Source organism: Pseudophryne corroboree, chromosome 6 (genome assembly GCF_028390025.1).
Source record: "Pseudophryne corroboree isolate aPseCor3 chromosome 6, aPseCor3.hap2, whole genome shotgun sequence".
NCBI lineage: Eukaryota > Metazoa > Chordata > Amphibia > Anura > Myobatrachidae > Pseudophryne > Pseudophryne corroboree.
In genome coordinates this window covers 717,912,443-717,928,609 of record NC_086449.1, presented here as the reverse complement: position 1 = coordinate 717,928,609, position 16,167 = coordinate 717,912,443, and the positions used below count along the sequence as shown (strand labels likewise).

At 46.8% G+C, this 16,167-nt stretch overlaps 1 long non-coding RNA gene across 2 annotated transcripts in view; it reads right to left on the bottom strand.

The window, feature by feature from the left end:
* The window catches only part of LOC134933289 (uncharacterized), a 591,558-nt gene extending 575,998 nt beyond the window's left edge, over window positions 1–15,560 (bottom strand). The window contains exon 1 of one of the 2 annotated variants that reach the window (XR_010179669.1): window positions 15,464–15,560. This is a non-coding gene — a long non-coding RNA (uncharacterized LOC134933289). The remainder of the gene's footprint in view (window positions 1–15,463) is intronic. The other variant, XR_010179664.1, reaches the window with a different exon arrangement.
* Between the last annotated feature and the right edge of the window lie 607 nt (window positions 15,561–16,167).

Genomic DNA, 16,167 nt, shown 5'->3' with positions numbered 1-16,167 from the left:
GCATGGTAACACAATAATACCCGAAGATGAAATGACACAACACAGTACTGCAACTTTATTCACATTATATCATGCAGTGGTGTCTCTTATTCTCATGACATCATATCATAGTACCACATTACTCCTAACAGTAATGCCCCTTATTCACATTACACCCCACCACATTCATCTTTATTTACATTAGACCACAGGTTCTCAAACTCAGTCCTCAGGACCCCACACAGTGCAGGTTTTGCAGGTCTCACAGAATCACAAGTGAAAAAATTAGCTCCACCTACTGTATGGACCTTCTAAAATGTGTCAGTTAGTAATGAATACATCTGTGCACTTGCTGGTTTACCTGCAAAACATGCACTGTGTGGGGTCCTGAGGACCAAGTTTGAGAACCACTGCATTAGACCATGCAGTAGTGCCCTTTCCTTATGTTACACCAGAAAATATTGTAGTACACCTTATACACATACAGTACAGTAATGCCACACATTAGTAATGCATTTCATATTTAAATTTTCTGATTTAATTTCATAGAGCCGCAGTCACTCACAGAATATAGGCATGTACTGTAGCATCTCATTTTATTCTGCAGAAGCTGATTATTCCCGTTTGGCTAGTTTGCCGCCTCTGTACAGTATATCACAATAGAAAAAAGTTATAGTGTCAGTGAAAAAAGCACCTCATGACAGATACTGTACACAAGCTCATGTCTAAATACTGTATACTGTAAGCAGTGACATTAAGGGGTACAGTACTGTATATGCAATTGCAGTCGAATTCCGGAAGGAATACGGAAAAAATGGACACGGGATCCCCCATCTTTTTAGAACCAGCACCGGGCTCTGCGCCTGGTCCTGGTGCAAAAAATAAGGGGGACAAAAAAAGCGTAGGGGTTCCCCATATTTTTTGAATCAGCACTGGGCTCCACTAGCTGGACAGATAATGCACAGCCGGGGGAGACTTTTATACCGGTCCCTGCGGCCATGGAATTAAATACCCAACTAGTCACACCTGGCCGGAGTACCCTGGAGGAGTGGGGGCCACTTAAATCAAGGGGACCCCCCTCCAGCCACTCGATTATCTCTATCACCCCTGTGTATTGTAGCTAGGGGATTGTGACGCTCCTTCAGCATTGCCCCGTAGCCTGCAAAATCTGTGCTGTTATTTGCTCCATAGCTGAGTGCCTCCTAGGAGCTACTGTAGGAGTCACAGGCGGTAGCCATTTCAATTGAGTCTGCCCTGCTATAGAATTGTACAGGTATGTGTACATTACCGTACGGTGCATAGAACCTTTACAGTAGAAACTCTCCTGCAGCTTTGGCCTGCTTTACTGTATGTACTGTAAAACTTGTGTTTTGTCAGTTTGCTATGCGACCGAGCCCGGTGTAACGTACAGTACTGTAATGTGCATAGACCTCGCTTACAGTATCTCTGTGTATTTTGGCTAGGGGATTGTGACGCTCCTTCAGCATCGCCCCGTAGCCTGCACAGCTTATGCCATTTCTCATTCCATACCCAACTGCTGCATGCCACGAGGTGGGGGTTCAGGAGGTGGGGGTTCATGGGTAGTGGTCGTTTTGACAGTGTGCTATGCGATTGAGTCCGGTGTACCGTAATACTGTATGCAATCCTACAGTGGCTTATCCCTCCCCTGTGTATTTTGGCTAGGGGATTGTGACGCTCCTTCAGCATTGCCCCATTACCTGCACAAGGGTTCAGGGGCGGCGGCCATTTTGCCAGTGTGCTACAGTATGTCATCGAGTCCGGTGTACCATAATATGCATACTGTGTATTTTAGCTAGGGGATTGTGACGCTCCTTCAGCATTGCCCCATAGTCTGTACAATCTGGACTATTACTTGCTCCGTAGCCTAGGGCCTCTGTGGGGCAAGGAGTCATAGGTGGTAGCCATTTCTATTCAGTCTGCCCAGCTACAGAATTGTATGTGTACTGTGTACGGAGCATAGTACCTTAACCTGCATAGAACCTGCACATTATGGTACACCGGACTCGATCGCATAGAACCGCTCATGCAGCTACTGTATGCCCTGGTTTACAGTATGTGAATAAAAAAAATAATAAAGTGTCTGAAAAAAACTACAGTAACATGCATTCGTACTTAAGGAATCGAACCCTGGACTCTGAGTATAGGAAGCGAAACACTTCACCACTTCGCCGCAGACAAATGTATAAATCCGTTGGTTTTGATTATGCTGTAATGGCTACGGGATTAGGACGATAACATACTGTAGAAAATTCCTAATCTTGAGAGGCAATAGTGAACTTGTAACACACATCCATTTGCGACAGTGTACACTACTGGTTTTACAGTACTGTGTTTTGTCTGCGGGACTTGGACGCTCACATACAGTATTCATAAAGTATTGTAGATGGATCATATACTGTATGCTGTACTACTGTATTTGCGTCGGTGTCGTACTGTATATACAGTACTGTATTAAATAATGCAGCATAATGAGTACAGTATTTGCTGTATGCAGCGTAATGAGACGCCTTAGTAAAGTAGTCCTTATTATGTATGTCAGTATTGTATTTTACGGGAGACCACACGCATGCGCAGTGGTGATTGTAAAAAGCGACATCTGGTGGCTGATCGCAGGTATTACACGTAAAGGTAACGCCAAACGTCAAATGTCTGTCTCCGTGCGATTAGATAGCCTCTCTGTGGCTAGGCGCGCCTCGCTACGCCACAGTACGCTGCGTATGGTCGAACGGGACAACCGCCGCGGCCACTCAAGATAAAGGTGGCTACATCTGTAGCTGTGTAAGTAAGATAAGCGACCCTAGTGGCCGACACAAACACCTGGCCCATCTAGGAGTGGCACTGCAGTGTCACGCAGGATGGCCCTTCCAAAAAACACTCCCCAAACAGCACATGACGCAAAGAAAAAAAGAGGCGCAATGAGGTAGCTGTGTGAGTAAGATAAGCGACCCTAGTGGCCGACACAAACACCTGGCCCATCTAGGAGTGGCACTGCAGTGTCACGCAGGATGGCCCTTCCAAAAAACACTCCCCAAACAGCACACGACGCAAAGAAAAAAAGAGGCGCAATGAGGTAGCTGTGTGAGTAAGCTAAGCGACCCTAGTGGCCGACACAAACACCTGGCCCATCTAGGAGTGGCACTGCAGTGTCACGCAGGATGGCCCTTCCAAAAAACACTCCCCAAACAGCACATGACGCAAAGAAAAAAAGAGGCGCAATGAGGTAGCTGTGTGAGTAAGCTAAGCGACCCTAGTGGCCGACACAAACACCTGGCCCATCTAGGAGTGGCACTGCAGTGTCACGCAGGATGGCCCTTCCAAAAAACACTCCCCAAACAGCACATGACGCAAAGAAAAAAAGAGGCGCAATGAGGTAGCTGTGTGAGTAAGCTAAGCGACCCTAGTGGCCGACACAAACACCTGGCACATCTAGGAGTGGCACTGCAGTGTCACGCAGGATGGCCCTTCCAAAAAACACTCCCCAAACAGCACATGACGCAAAGAAAAAAAGAGGCGCAATGAGGTAGCTGTGTGAGTAAGCTAAGCGACCCTAGTGGCCGACACAAACACCTGGCCCATCTAGGAGTGTCACTGCAGTGTCACGCAGGATGGCCCTTCCAAAAAACACTCCCCAAACAGCACATGACGCAAAGAAAAAAAGAGGCGCAATGAGGTAGCTGTGTGAGTAAGCTAAGCGACCCTAGTGGCCGACACAAACACCTGGCCCATCTAGGAGTGGCACTGCAGTGTCACGCAGGATGGCCCTTCCAAAAAACACTCCCCAAACAGCACATGACGCAAAGAAAAAAAGAGGCGCAATGAGGTAGCTGTGTGAGTAAGCTAAGCGACCCTAGTGGCCGACACAAACACCTGGCCCATCTAGGAGTGGCACTGCAGTGTCACGCAGGATGGCCCTTCCAAAAAACACTCCCCAAACAGCACATGACGCAAAGAAAAAAAGAGGCGCAATGAGGTAGCTGTGTGAGTAAGCTAAGCGACCCTAGTGGCCGACACAAACACCTGGCCCATCTAGGAGTGGCACTGCAGTGTCACGCAGGATGGCCCTTCCAAAAAACACTCCCCAAACAGCACATGACGCAAAGAAAAAAAGAGGCGCAATGAGGTAGCTGTGTGAGTAAGCTAAGCGACCCTAGTGGCCGACACAAACACCTGGCCCATCTAGGAGTGTCACTGCAGTGTCACGCAGGATGGCCCTTCCAAAAAACACTCCCCAAACAGCAAATGACGCAAAGAAAAAAAGAGGCGCAATGAGGTAGCTGTGTGAGTAAGCTAAGCGACCCTAGTGGCCGACACAAACACCTGGCCCATCTAGGAGTGGCACTGCAGTGTCACGCAGGATGGCCCTTCCAAAAAACACTCCCCAAACAGCACATGACGCAAAGAAAAAAAGAGGCGCAATGAGGTAGCTGTGTGAGTAAGCCTAGATGGGCCGACACAAACACCTGGCCCATCTAGGAGTGGCACTGCAGTGTCACGCAGGATGGCCCTTCCAAAAAACACTCCCCAAACAGCACATGACGCAAAGAAAAAAAGAGGCGCAATGAGGTAGCTGTGTGAGTAAGCTAAGCGACCCTAGTGGCCGACACAAACACCTGGCCCATCTAGGAGTGTCACTGCAGTGTCACGCAGGATGGCCCTTCCAAAAAACACTCCCCAAACAGCACATGACGCAAAGAAAAAAAGAGGCGCAATGAGGTAGCTGTGTGAGTAAGCTAAGCGACCCTAGTGGCCAACACAAACACCTGGCCCATCTAGGAGTGGCACTGCAGTGTCACGCAGGATGGCCCTTCCAAAAAACACTCCCCAAACAGCACATGACGCAAAGAAAAAAAGAGGCGCAATGAGGTAGCTGTGTGAGTAAGCTAAGCGACCCTAGTGGCCGACACAAACACCTGGCCCATCTAGGAGTGGCACTGCAGTGTCACGCAGGATGGCCCTTCACAAAAATACTCCCCAAACAGCACATGACGCAAAGAAAAATGAAAGAAAAAAGAGGTGCAAGATGGAATTGTCCTTGGGCCCTCCCACCCACCCTTATGTTGTATAAACAGGACATGCACACTTTAACCAACCCATCATTTCAGTGACAGGGTCTGCCACACGACTGTGACTGAAATGACGGGTTGGTTTGGACCCCCACCAAAAAAGAAGCAATTAATCTCTCCTTGCACAAACTGGCTCTACAGAGGCAAGATGTCCACCTCATCATCATCCTCCGATATATCACCGTGTACATCCCCCTCCTCACAGATTATCAATTCGTCCCCACTGGAATCCACCATCTCAGCTCCCTGTGTACTTTGTGGAGGCAATTGCTGCTGGTCAATGTCTCCACGGAGGAATTGATTATAATTCATTTTAATGAACATCATCTTCTCCACATTTTCTGGAAGTAACCTCGTACGCCGATTGCTGACAAGGTGAGCGGCGGCACTAAACACTCTTTCGGAGTACACACTTGTGGGAGGGCAACTTAGGTAGAATAAAGCCAGTTTGTGCAAGGGCCTCCAAATTGCCTCTTTTTCCTGCCAGTATAAGTACGGACTGTCTGACGTGCATACTTGGATGCGGTCACTCATATAATCCTCCACCATTCTTTCAATGGGGAGAGAATCATATGCAGTGACAGTAGACGACATGTCCGTAATCGTTGTCAGGTCCTTCAGTCCGGACCAGATGTCAGCATCAGCAGTCGCTCCAGACTGCCCTGCATCACCGCCAGCGGGTGGGCTCGGAATTCTGAGCCTTTTCCTCGCACCCCCAGTTGCGGGAGAATGTGAAGGAGGAGATGTTGACAGGTCGCGTTCCGCTTGACTTGACAATTTTCTCACCAGCAGGTCTTTGAACCCCAGCAGACTTGTGTCTGCCGGAAAGAGAGATCCAAGGTAGGTTTTAAATCTAGGATCGAGCACGGTGGCCAAAATGTAGTGATCTGATTTCAACAGATTGACCACCCGTGAATCCTTGTTAAGCGAATTAAGGGCTCCATCCACAAGTCCCACATGCCTAGCGGAATCGCTCCGTGTTAGCTCCTCCTTCAATGTCTCCAGCTTCTTCTGCAAAAGCCTGATGAGGGGAATGACCTGACTCAGGCTGGCAGTGTCTGAACTGACTTCACGTGTGGCAAGTTCAAAGGGCAGCAGAACCTTGCACAACGTTGAAATCATTCTCCACTGCGCTTGAGACAGGTGCATTCCACCTCCTATATCGTGCTGAATTGTATAGGCTTGAATGGCCTTTTGCTGCTCCTCCAACCTCTGAAGCATATATAGGGTTGAATTCCACCTCGTTACCACTTCTTGCTTCAGATGATGGCAGGGCAGGTTCAGGCGTTTTTGGTGTTGCTCCAGTCTTCTGTACGTGGTGCCTGTACGCCGAAAGTGTCCCGCAATTCTTCTGGCCACCGACAGCATCTCTTGCACGCCCCTGTCGTTTTTTGAAAAATTCTGCACCACCAAATTCAAGGTATGTGCAAAACATGGGACGTGCTGGAATTTGCCCATATTTAATGCACACACAATATTGCTGGCGTTGTCCGATGCCACAAATCCACAGGAGAGTCCAAGTGGGGTAAGCCATTCCGCGATGATCTTCCTCAGTTGCCGTAAGAGGTTTTCAGCTGTGTGCGTATTCTGGAAACCGGTGATACAAAGCGTAGCCTGCCTAGGAAAGAGTTGGCGTTTGCGAGATGCTGCTACTGGTGCCGCCGCTGCTGTTCTTGCGGCGGGAGTCCATACATCTACCCAGTGGGCTGTCACAGTCATATAGTCCTGACCCTGCCCTGCTCCACTTGTCCACATGTCCGTGGTTAAGTGGACATTGGGTACAACTGCATTTTTTAGGACACTGGTGAGTCTTTTTCTGACGTCCGTGTACATTCTCGGTATCGCCTGCCTAGAGAAGTGGAACCTAGATGGTATTTGGTAACGGGGGCACACTACCTCAAGAAATTGTCTAGTTCCCTGTGAACTAACGGCGGATACCGGACGCACGTCTAACACCAACATAGTTGTCAAGGCCTCAGTTATCCGCTTTGCAACAGGATGACTGCTGTGATATTTCATCTTCCTCGCAAAGGACTGTTGGACAGTCAATTGCTTGGTGGAAGTAGTAAAAGTGGGCTTACGACTTCCCCTCTGGGATGACCATCGACTCCCAGCAGCAACAACAGCAGCGCCAGCAGCAGTAGGCGTTACACGCAAGGATGCATCGGAGGAATCCCAGGCAGGAGAGGACTCGTCAGAATTGCCAGTGACATGGCCTGCAGGACTATTGGCATTCCTGGGGAAGGAGGAAATTGACACTGAGGGAGTTGGTGGGGTGGTTTGCGTGAGCTTGGTTACAAGAGAAAGGGATTTACTGGTCAGTGGACTGCTTCCGCTGTCGCCCAAAGTTTTTGAACTTGTCACTGACTTATTATGAATGCGCTGCAGGTGACGTATAAGGGAGGATGTTCCGAGGTGGTTAACGTCCTTACCCCTACTTATTACAGCTTGACAAAGGCAACACACGGCTTGACAAATGTTGTCCGCATTTCTGTTGAAATACTTCCACACCGAAGAGCTGATTTTTTTGGTATTTTCACCAGGCATGTCAACGGCCATATTCCTCCCACGGACAACAGGTGTCTCCCCGGGTGCCTGACTTAAACAAACCACCTCACCATCAGAATCCTCCTTGTCAATTTCCTCCCCAGCGCCAGCAACACCCATATCCTCCTCATCCTGGTGTACTTCAACACTGACATCTTCAATCTGACTATCAGGAACTGGACTGCGGGTGCTCCTTCCAGCACTTGCAGGGGGCGTGCAAATGGTGGAAGGCGCATGCTCTTCACGTCCAGTGTTGGGAAGGTCAGGCATCGCAACCGACACAATTGGACTCTCCTTGTGGATTTGGGATTTCGAAGAACGCACAGTTCTTTGCGGTGCTTTTGCCAGCTTGAGTCTTTTCATTTTTCTAGCGAGAGGCTGAGTGCTTCCATCCTCATGTGAAGCTGAACCACTAGCCATGAACATAGGCCAGGGCCTCAGCCGTTCCTTGCCACTCCGTGTGGTAAATGGCATATTGGCAAGTTTACGCTTCTCCTCTGACAATTTTATTTTAGATTTTTGAGTCCTTTTTTTACTGATATTTGGTGTTTTGGATTTTACATGCTCTGTACTATGACATTGGGCATCGGCCTTGGCAGACGACGTTGCTGGCATTTCATCGTCTCGGCCATGACTAGTGGCAGCAGCTTCAGCATGAGGTGGAAGTCGATCTTGATCTTTCCCTAATTTTGGAACCTCAACATTTTTGTTCTCCATATTTTAATAGGCACAACTAAAAGGCACCTCAGGTAAACAATGGAGATGGATGGATACTAGTATACTTATGGATGGACGAGCGACTGCCGACACAGAGGTAGCTACAGCCGTGGACTACCGTACTGTGTCTGCTGCTAATATAGACTGGATGATAATGAGATAAAATTAAAATATATATATATATATATCACACTAGTACTGCAGCCGGACAGGTATATATTATGCAATGACGGACCTGCTTGACACTGTCTGTCAGCACTGCAGACTCCTAAAGTAAGCTACTAGTATCAAGAAGATAGAAAAAAAAAACACGGGTAGGTGGTATACAATTATGGATGGACGAGCGACTGCCGACACAGAGGTAACTACAGCTGTGGACTACCGTACTGTGTCTGCTGCTAATATAGACTGGATGATAATGAGATAAAATTAAAATATATATATATATCACACTAGTACTGCAGCCGGACAGGTATATATTATGTAATGACGGACCTGCTGGACACTGTCTGTCAGCACTGCAGACTCCTAAAGTAAGCTACTAGTATCAAGAAGATAGAAAAAAAAAAACCACGGGTAGGTGGTATACAATTATGGATGGACGAGCGACTGCCGACACAGAGGTAGCTACAGCCGTGGACTACCGTACTGTGTCTGCTGCTAATATAGACTGGATGATAATGAGATAAAATTAAAATATATATATATATATATATATCACACTAGTACTGCAGCCGGACAGGTATATATTATGTAATGACGGACCTGCTGGACACTGTCTGCAGAATGCGTTTATAAAAACACCACACGACGAGTGTTTAACTTTTTCAGGCAGACAATCACAATATACTGGTGGTCAGCAGACAATCACAATACTGGTGGTCAGTGGTCTCTGGTCAGTCACACTGGCAGTGGCACTCTGGCAGCAAAAGTGTGCCCTGTACTTAAAATATGTACTCCTGCTATAACTGCTCCCCAGTCTCCCCCACAATTAAGCTGTGTGAGCAGTGAGCACTCAGCAGTCAGATAATGATATACAGTATATGATGCAGCACACTGGGCTGAGCACAGATATGGTATGTGTGACTGTGTCACACTGTGTATCGTTTTTTTTCAGGCAGAGAACGGATTAATTAAACTGGTGGCACTGGTCACTGGTCACACTATCAGCAGCAAGTAGTACTCCTCCTATATGCTCCCCAAAATTTGTGTCTCTCTCTAGTACTAGTCACTCTAAACGGAGAGGACGCCAGCCACGTCCTCTCCCTATCAATCTCAATGCATGTGTGAAAATGGCGGCGACGCGCGGCTCCTTATATAGAATCCGAGTCTCGCGATAGAATCCGAGCCTCGCGAGAATCCGACAGCGGGATGATGACGTTCGGGCGCGCTCGGGTTAACCGAGCAAGGCGGGAAGATCCGAGTCGCTCGGCCCCGTGTAAAAAAACCTGAAGTTCGGGCGGGTTCGGATTCCGAGGAACCGAACCCGCTCATCTCTATTAAAAATATGTATTTGTTTCATGACAAAGAAATTCAAACAATCATAGGCAACTTATCGAGGTGTACGGTGATAATGTCATGTCATGGAAACAGGTTTGGTGCACTGCCTAGGACAGACGTTCAAGATGAGCAGCGATCCGGCCGGCCAAGCTCGTCCACCACAGATGACAACATGTGCCGCACTGAAGGTCTGATTCAGGAGGACAGATGCATTCCAGTTAGTGATATCGCTGAGGAACTGAACATCTCAGTGTAGGACAGCAAGCTGCCATGTCCTGGCTTCAGGCGCTTGACACTGATTTCTTCTATGCCGGTATAGATGCCTTGATAACACTTATACAAATGCTAAGACAAGTATGTGGACTATGTATATAATAATCCGTACAAAAGCTATACTAATGATTATGTGCACATATACAAATTACATTTACACAATGGGAGGTCTTGTTACTTTATTTTTTGAACCACACCCTCTCATCACCCTCATCTGCATTGTTTGGCTTTATGGGTAGGCAGATGGCTAATAATAATAAATAATAATAATCAGTGCTCTCTCTCGCACAGGGCACTATTATGTCTAGTTACAGCACTGCTGAGTACTCAATATAATTATAAATAATAACTAAACCAAGACACCTATATACCATCCCAGGGGTGCTAAATTACCAAAGTGGTATATTCTTGGGGATGCGGTTATGTGACCGACGGTCGGGAGACTGCCTGTCACTATACTGACGCCGGCATCCCAAATGGTGAATAGCTCAACGGTCAGCATGCCTACCAACAGGGACTATTCCCACTGGTGGGCGTCCACAAGCGAGCCCGCAGGGGGCTTCGTTGTGCTCGCACCCCAACCCTCCCATGCTGGCGAACTCAAAGTCGGGATCCGCCGTCGGTATGGTGACCGGTGGTCTCCCATCTGGTCACACGAACCCAACCCTGTTCTTGTTATCATTCATTACGAATGATAAACGATGCTCCAGCCAATCAGCTCCTAACTGTGATGTGTCTGAAAAATGACAGTTAGGACAGAGCTGATTGGCTGGAGCATGAGTGATAACAAGAATATCTCATGTTGTTAATCTGCCTCAAAGTTCGCCCAAGATGCCTGCATCGCCTGATCCTAAATTGTGTAGACTGAACAATGCATGGTTCTGATATTTTGTGAGAACCTCACATAGAGGGGCATGTACTAAACCTTTGGAAAGTGATAAAGTGGAGAGAGATAAAGTGGAGAAAGATAAAGTACCAGCCAATCAGCTCCAAACTGCCATGTTACAGGCTGTGTTTGAAAAATGACAGCTAAGAGCTGATTGGTTGCTAGTTTATCTGTTTCCTATTTATCACTCTCCAAGGCTTATTACATATGCCCCCTAGTGTTTTTATCTCTCCCACTATGGGCCTAATTCAGAACCGCACACAATTTGCACACAATGCCGATGTTCGGGTAATTGAGAGACTAAATACCTTAAAATCCCTACAGTGCATGCATCACACAGAGCGTATGCACTAAGGTGATGCTGTGGTCGGGAATGAGAATGGGGGTCATTCCGACCCGATCGATCGCTGCAGTTTGTCGCAGCACAACGATCGGGTCGGAACTGCACATGCGCCGGTGCTGCAGTGTGCCAGCGCATGGCAGTCGTCGGTGCCCAGCGATCGCCTCTGAGACAGAGGGGGGTCGCTGGCCGGGAGGGGGCTGAACGGTGGCGTTAAGCCGCCATTTAGTAAGCACGGTCCGGCCAACGCAGGCGTGGCCAGACCGTTGGGGGGGCGTGCCGCGGTGGCTGTGTGATGTCTCACGCAGCGGCAGCGACACACAACTCCCGGCCAGCCGCAGGAGCTGCGCTGGCCGGGAGTTACTCCTCAAATACAAAGGCATCGCCTCTGTGTGGTGCTTTTGTATTTGTGCGGGGGGGCCGGCACTAACATGCGGGGCGGACTATCCCTGTGCTGGGCGTCCCCCCGCATGTCAGGGAAGATGATCGTAGCTGTGCTAAATTTAGCACAGCTACGATCAACTCGGAATGACTCCCAATATCAGAAAGGCGGCAGAAAAGTGATGGGAGTTCCTGGGTAGTGACTGGCAGGTGGCTAATAGTGCACAAGAAAATAGGGCGCTCAGTGGGTGTATTATGGGAGTATCGTGGGCATTTCAATGCAAGCTGAAACATTGCATTTCCAAACGTACATCTGCAAGCATAGGAAACCATGGGGGTCATTCCGAGTTGTTCGCTCGTTATTTTTTTGTCGTAACGGAGCGAATAGTTGCTAATGCGCATGCGCAATGTCCGCAGTGCGACTGCGCCAAGTAAATTTGCTATGCAGTTAGGAATTTTACTCACGGCATTACGAGGTTTTTTCTTCGTTCTGGTGATCGTAATGTGATTGACAGGAAGTGGGTGTTTCTGGGCGGAAACTGGCCGTTTTATGGGAGTGTGTGAAAAAACGCTACCGTTTCTGGGAAAAACGCGGGAGTGGCTGGAGAAACGGAGGAGTGTCTGGGCGAACGCTGGGTGTGTTTGTGACGTCAAACCAGGAACGACAAGCACTGAACTGATCGCAGATGCCGAGTAAGTCTGGAGCTACTCAGAAACTGCTAAGAAGTGTCTATTCGCAATTCTGCTAATCTTTCGTTCGCAATTTTAATATGCTAAGATTCACTCCCAGTAGGCGGCGGCTTAGCGTGTGCAAAGCTGCTAAAAGCAGCTTGCGAGCGAACAACTCGGAATGACCCCCCATGGTCAGATGTAGAAAGTGCACTTACCGTAGGGCTGGTGTGACTGACGGTGGTGTATAATCATGATTAACTAATATTACAGAACGTTTGGACGCTAACAGTTGACGCCTCAGTCCTTGCACATAGGGTAGGAGTTTGAAGGCCATATGCATAAGCTCGCAGACAGCTGCTGTTGCATGCGATTCAGAATCAGCCTTTGTGGCCAGACTCCCTCCTTAGAAATGATTAGTTAGGTATAGGCTGCAGGTGGATGGTTAGGACTAGGCTGCAGGGAGGGAGGGATAGGTTTAGGATGCAGGAAAGGAGGGTTAGGGTTAGGTACTCCCAGGGAGGGTTAGGCTGCGGGGGTCCATTACTGAACATTACTTTTCTTTAGAATGCTCCAACCACAAAATACATTTCAAGGTGGTCACAAGGGCATCTGTCCTGTGAAATAACACCATTCGCAGACAACCTCATCAAACATCAAACACCAAACAAAATGTACAGCAAATATTAAACAAATGTAAAACAATCTAACCATACAGGTTGGGCCTGGATGACCAGCGATTGGGATCCCAGTGGTCAGCATACCGACGCCACGATCCCGGACGTCATGATGCCGGCAGGGGGGCGAGCGCAACAAAGCCCCTTGCGGGCTTGCTGCGCTCGCCAAGCTTTGGCCTCGGTGGCTCGCTGTGCTCGCCACAGGTTCTATTCCCACTCTATAGGTGTGGTGGACACCCACCAGTGGGAATAGCCCTGGGGCCCATACCAGCATCCTGGTGGCTGGGATCGCGGCGTCGGTCACCTGACTACATCCCAATCATACAGTACATACAGTTTCACAGTGAACACTGAAAAAGCTGTAGCCCTTGCTCTGGTAAACTGCTATAACTATGTCTACAAATGATGAGAAAACTATTATTTAAACATTCAAGCAATTTATAAAAATATTAAAGCAATTATTAAATTAAATAAATAAATAAATATAAGTTTTAAAATACTTCTAAAAGACAAAGCAAAAGTGGCAAATAGTTCCTGTAACATCTGATTATATAACCACGCTGCTCGGTGAACACAAAAGACATAAAACGCAAACATCTCATTAGAGCACCCAGCATGAGCCTAACGTATTTTCTTCATTTACAAAACCACATTATCCCAACTACAAATGTATCAATGAATTGCACTGATGCATTTCTATCAATAGAGTTCATTCAGGTTGTACCACACATGGGATGAAACAACTTCTAACCAATAAGATTTCTCTTTCTCTGACCTATCAGAAGGATGTCAGTAGCGGAGCTGCTCCATAAGGTGTGCCTCCTTGTTGTTAATAGAATGAAGGGGACACCTCTGGATTTAGGGTATCTGGATGATACATAGACAGTGTCTAGATAGGTAGGTTGACACCATACGGTTGACATGCATTAGGTCGACAGGGTCAATAAGTCAACATGGTCAAAGGATCGTCAGGTAAATGGTAGACAGGGCTTAAAGATGACCGGCACAAAAGGTCAACAGACTCAAAAGGGCGACGTGACAATGGTCGACACACATTTGGTCGACACAAGTTTTTAAAGGTTTTTTTTTTGCATATTTTTCTACTTTTGCATGATTTTCCATCCTCGTAAACAACGAACGGGAATAGTAACCGCTGCCGATCACAGCAGTAGCGGAGCGAGCTACCTTGCCGGGAGCATTGCGAGCAAAGCGAGACTGCAAGGGCAGACGTTTGTACTGTTGTGGTCGCATATGCTGAAACATGGAAAATGACACCCAAAAAACTTGTTTTCCCTTTTTTTGTCGACATTTTGACCTTTTGTCCCTGTCGACCTAATGCACGTAGACCATATGGGGTCAACATACTGTCTGTCTAATTTACGTAGATCTTTTATACCATACCCAGGATTTAGGTGATGAATGTGGAAGAAGAGGTGAGTGTTAAGCTTTCCATGCACCTAAGGATTTATTGTCCGATGTGGCTGGTTGGAACTAAAATCTGATAATGGATGGAAACAAATGACAAGTGACCATTTGCTCCCAAACACTGAAAAACAGACAAAAATGGTCAATCAGTCAAATTGGTTAAAATCCATTTGATTTAACCAATTTGTCTGAACGACCATTTTTATAATTGTCCCGGCATTTCGGAGAAATGGTCAATTGTCGTTTGCTCTCACCCATTACCAGATTTTCATTCTAACCAGACAGATTGGACAATAAATCTTTAGGTGTATTGGCAACTTTACACATATAGGGCCAAATGTAATAGAGTGAGAGTTTCAAAAAGTGAGAGATTTGGTAAGGTTTTGCAGTTTTTTTTAAAGTGGCAATCATTTACACAGCAAGATCAACCTGAATTTGCAGTGTAAATGATTTCCACTTAACAAAAACCCTGAAAAAACCTTACCTAATCTCTCACTTTCTGAAACTCTCACTCTGTTACATTTGGCCCATTATCTGCAATCTATCTATCTATCTATCTATCTATCTATCTATCTATCTATCTATCTATCTATCTATCTATCTATCTATCTATCTATCTATCTATCAGTACAACGTATATAATAATAAAGCTAAGTTAAGTGGCAATAAATGTATAATAAGTTACCTATATCACAAAATAATATACTGCATGATTAAACAAAATTAACACAGTAAGGCAACATAGTCACAACTGCCACAACTCAATGCAAAAATAGTGAGACTGGTACTATCATTTCTGCTGTAATACATAAGGGATTAACCCCTATAAAGTGAAGGTTTGTTCCACCCCCCATACCCCACCCACACACACAAACACCCTTTGATACCACTTCTACCTCAAAAACAAACAACAACAACAAAAACAGCCTTAAAAAGTGTCTGTGAACAAACCAGAAAGTGCAGTAAAAGTGAATTGTATCCGTACCGTTGTGACGATCTGTCAGAGAGAATCCTCCCTGAGTATACACAGTCTGGAAGTAACGGCTATTTCTGTCCACAGGGTAGATGACACATATAGAACACTGCCCTCCCTTTCTGACACTCAGTCATGGCAGCACCTGTTGCCCTCCATAATGGGATCAGAGCAAGTATTTCACATCTATTCAAGACAGTGTTCTTAGGAGACAACGTATTTAAATAGATTTAGATTTTTCATATGACACATAGGGGTGAATGCGCTAACAGAGCATGTAACGCTATGCTTATAGGTCTCCTGCTTTGATGATTACTGATGCAAAGCAGACAGCATTTTCAGCAGCATGTATTATACTTTCTTAGTCGAAATGTGGGGGGGGGGGGGGGAACAAACCCTCTGGCAAGTACAGTACATGTCATACGTCAAGCCTCCAGGTGGCTCATTTGTCAATGTGCAAGAGCTCAGTGCAGGCTGATGGTGAAGCACGAGGATATCTAGTGATGCCAAATACACATAACGCCATCCTTAAGATGGGAACACGCCTAAAGATTTATCTGTCCAATCTGCCTGGACGGAAAAAATCTCTGGTCGCGTATGGGAACAAATGACAGTCAACCATTTGCAGCCAAACACTGGAAAACAGACAATGGTCATTAAGAGAAATTGGTTAAATCTGGTTGATTTAACCGATTTATCCGAACAATTGTTTTTGT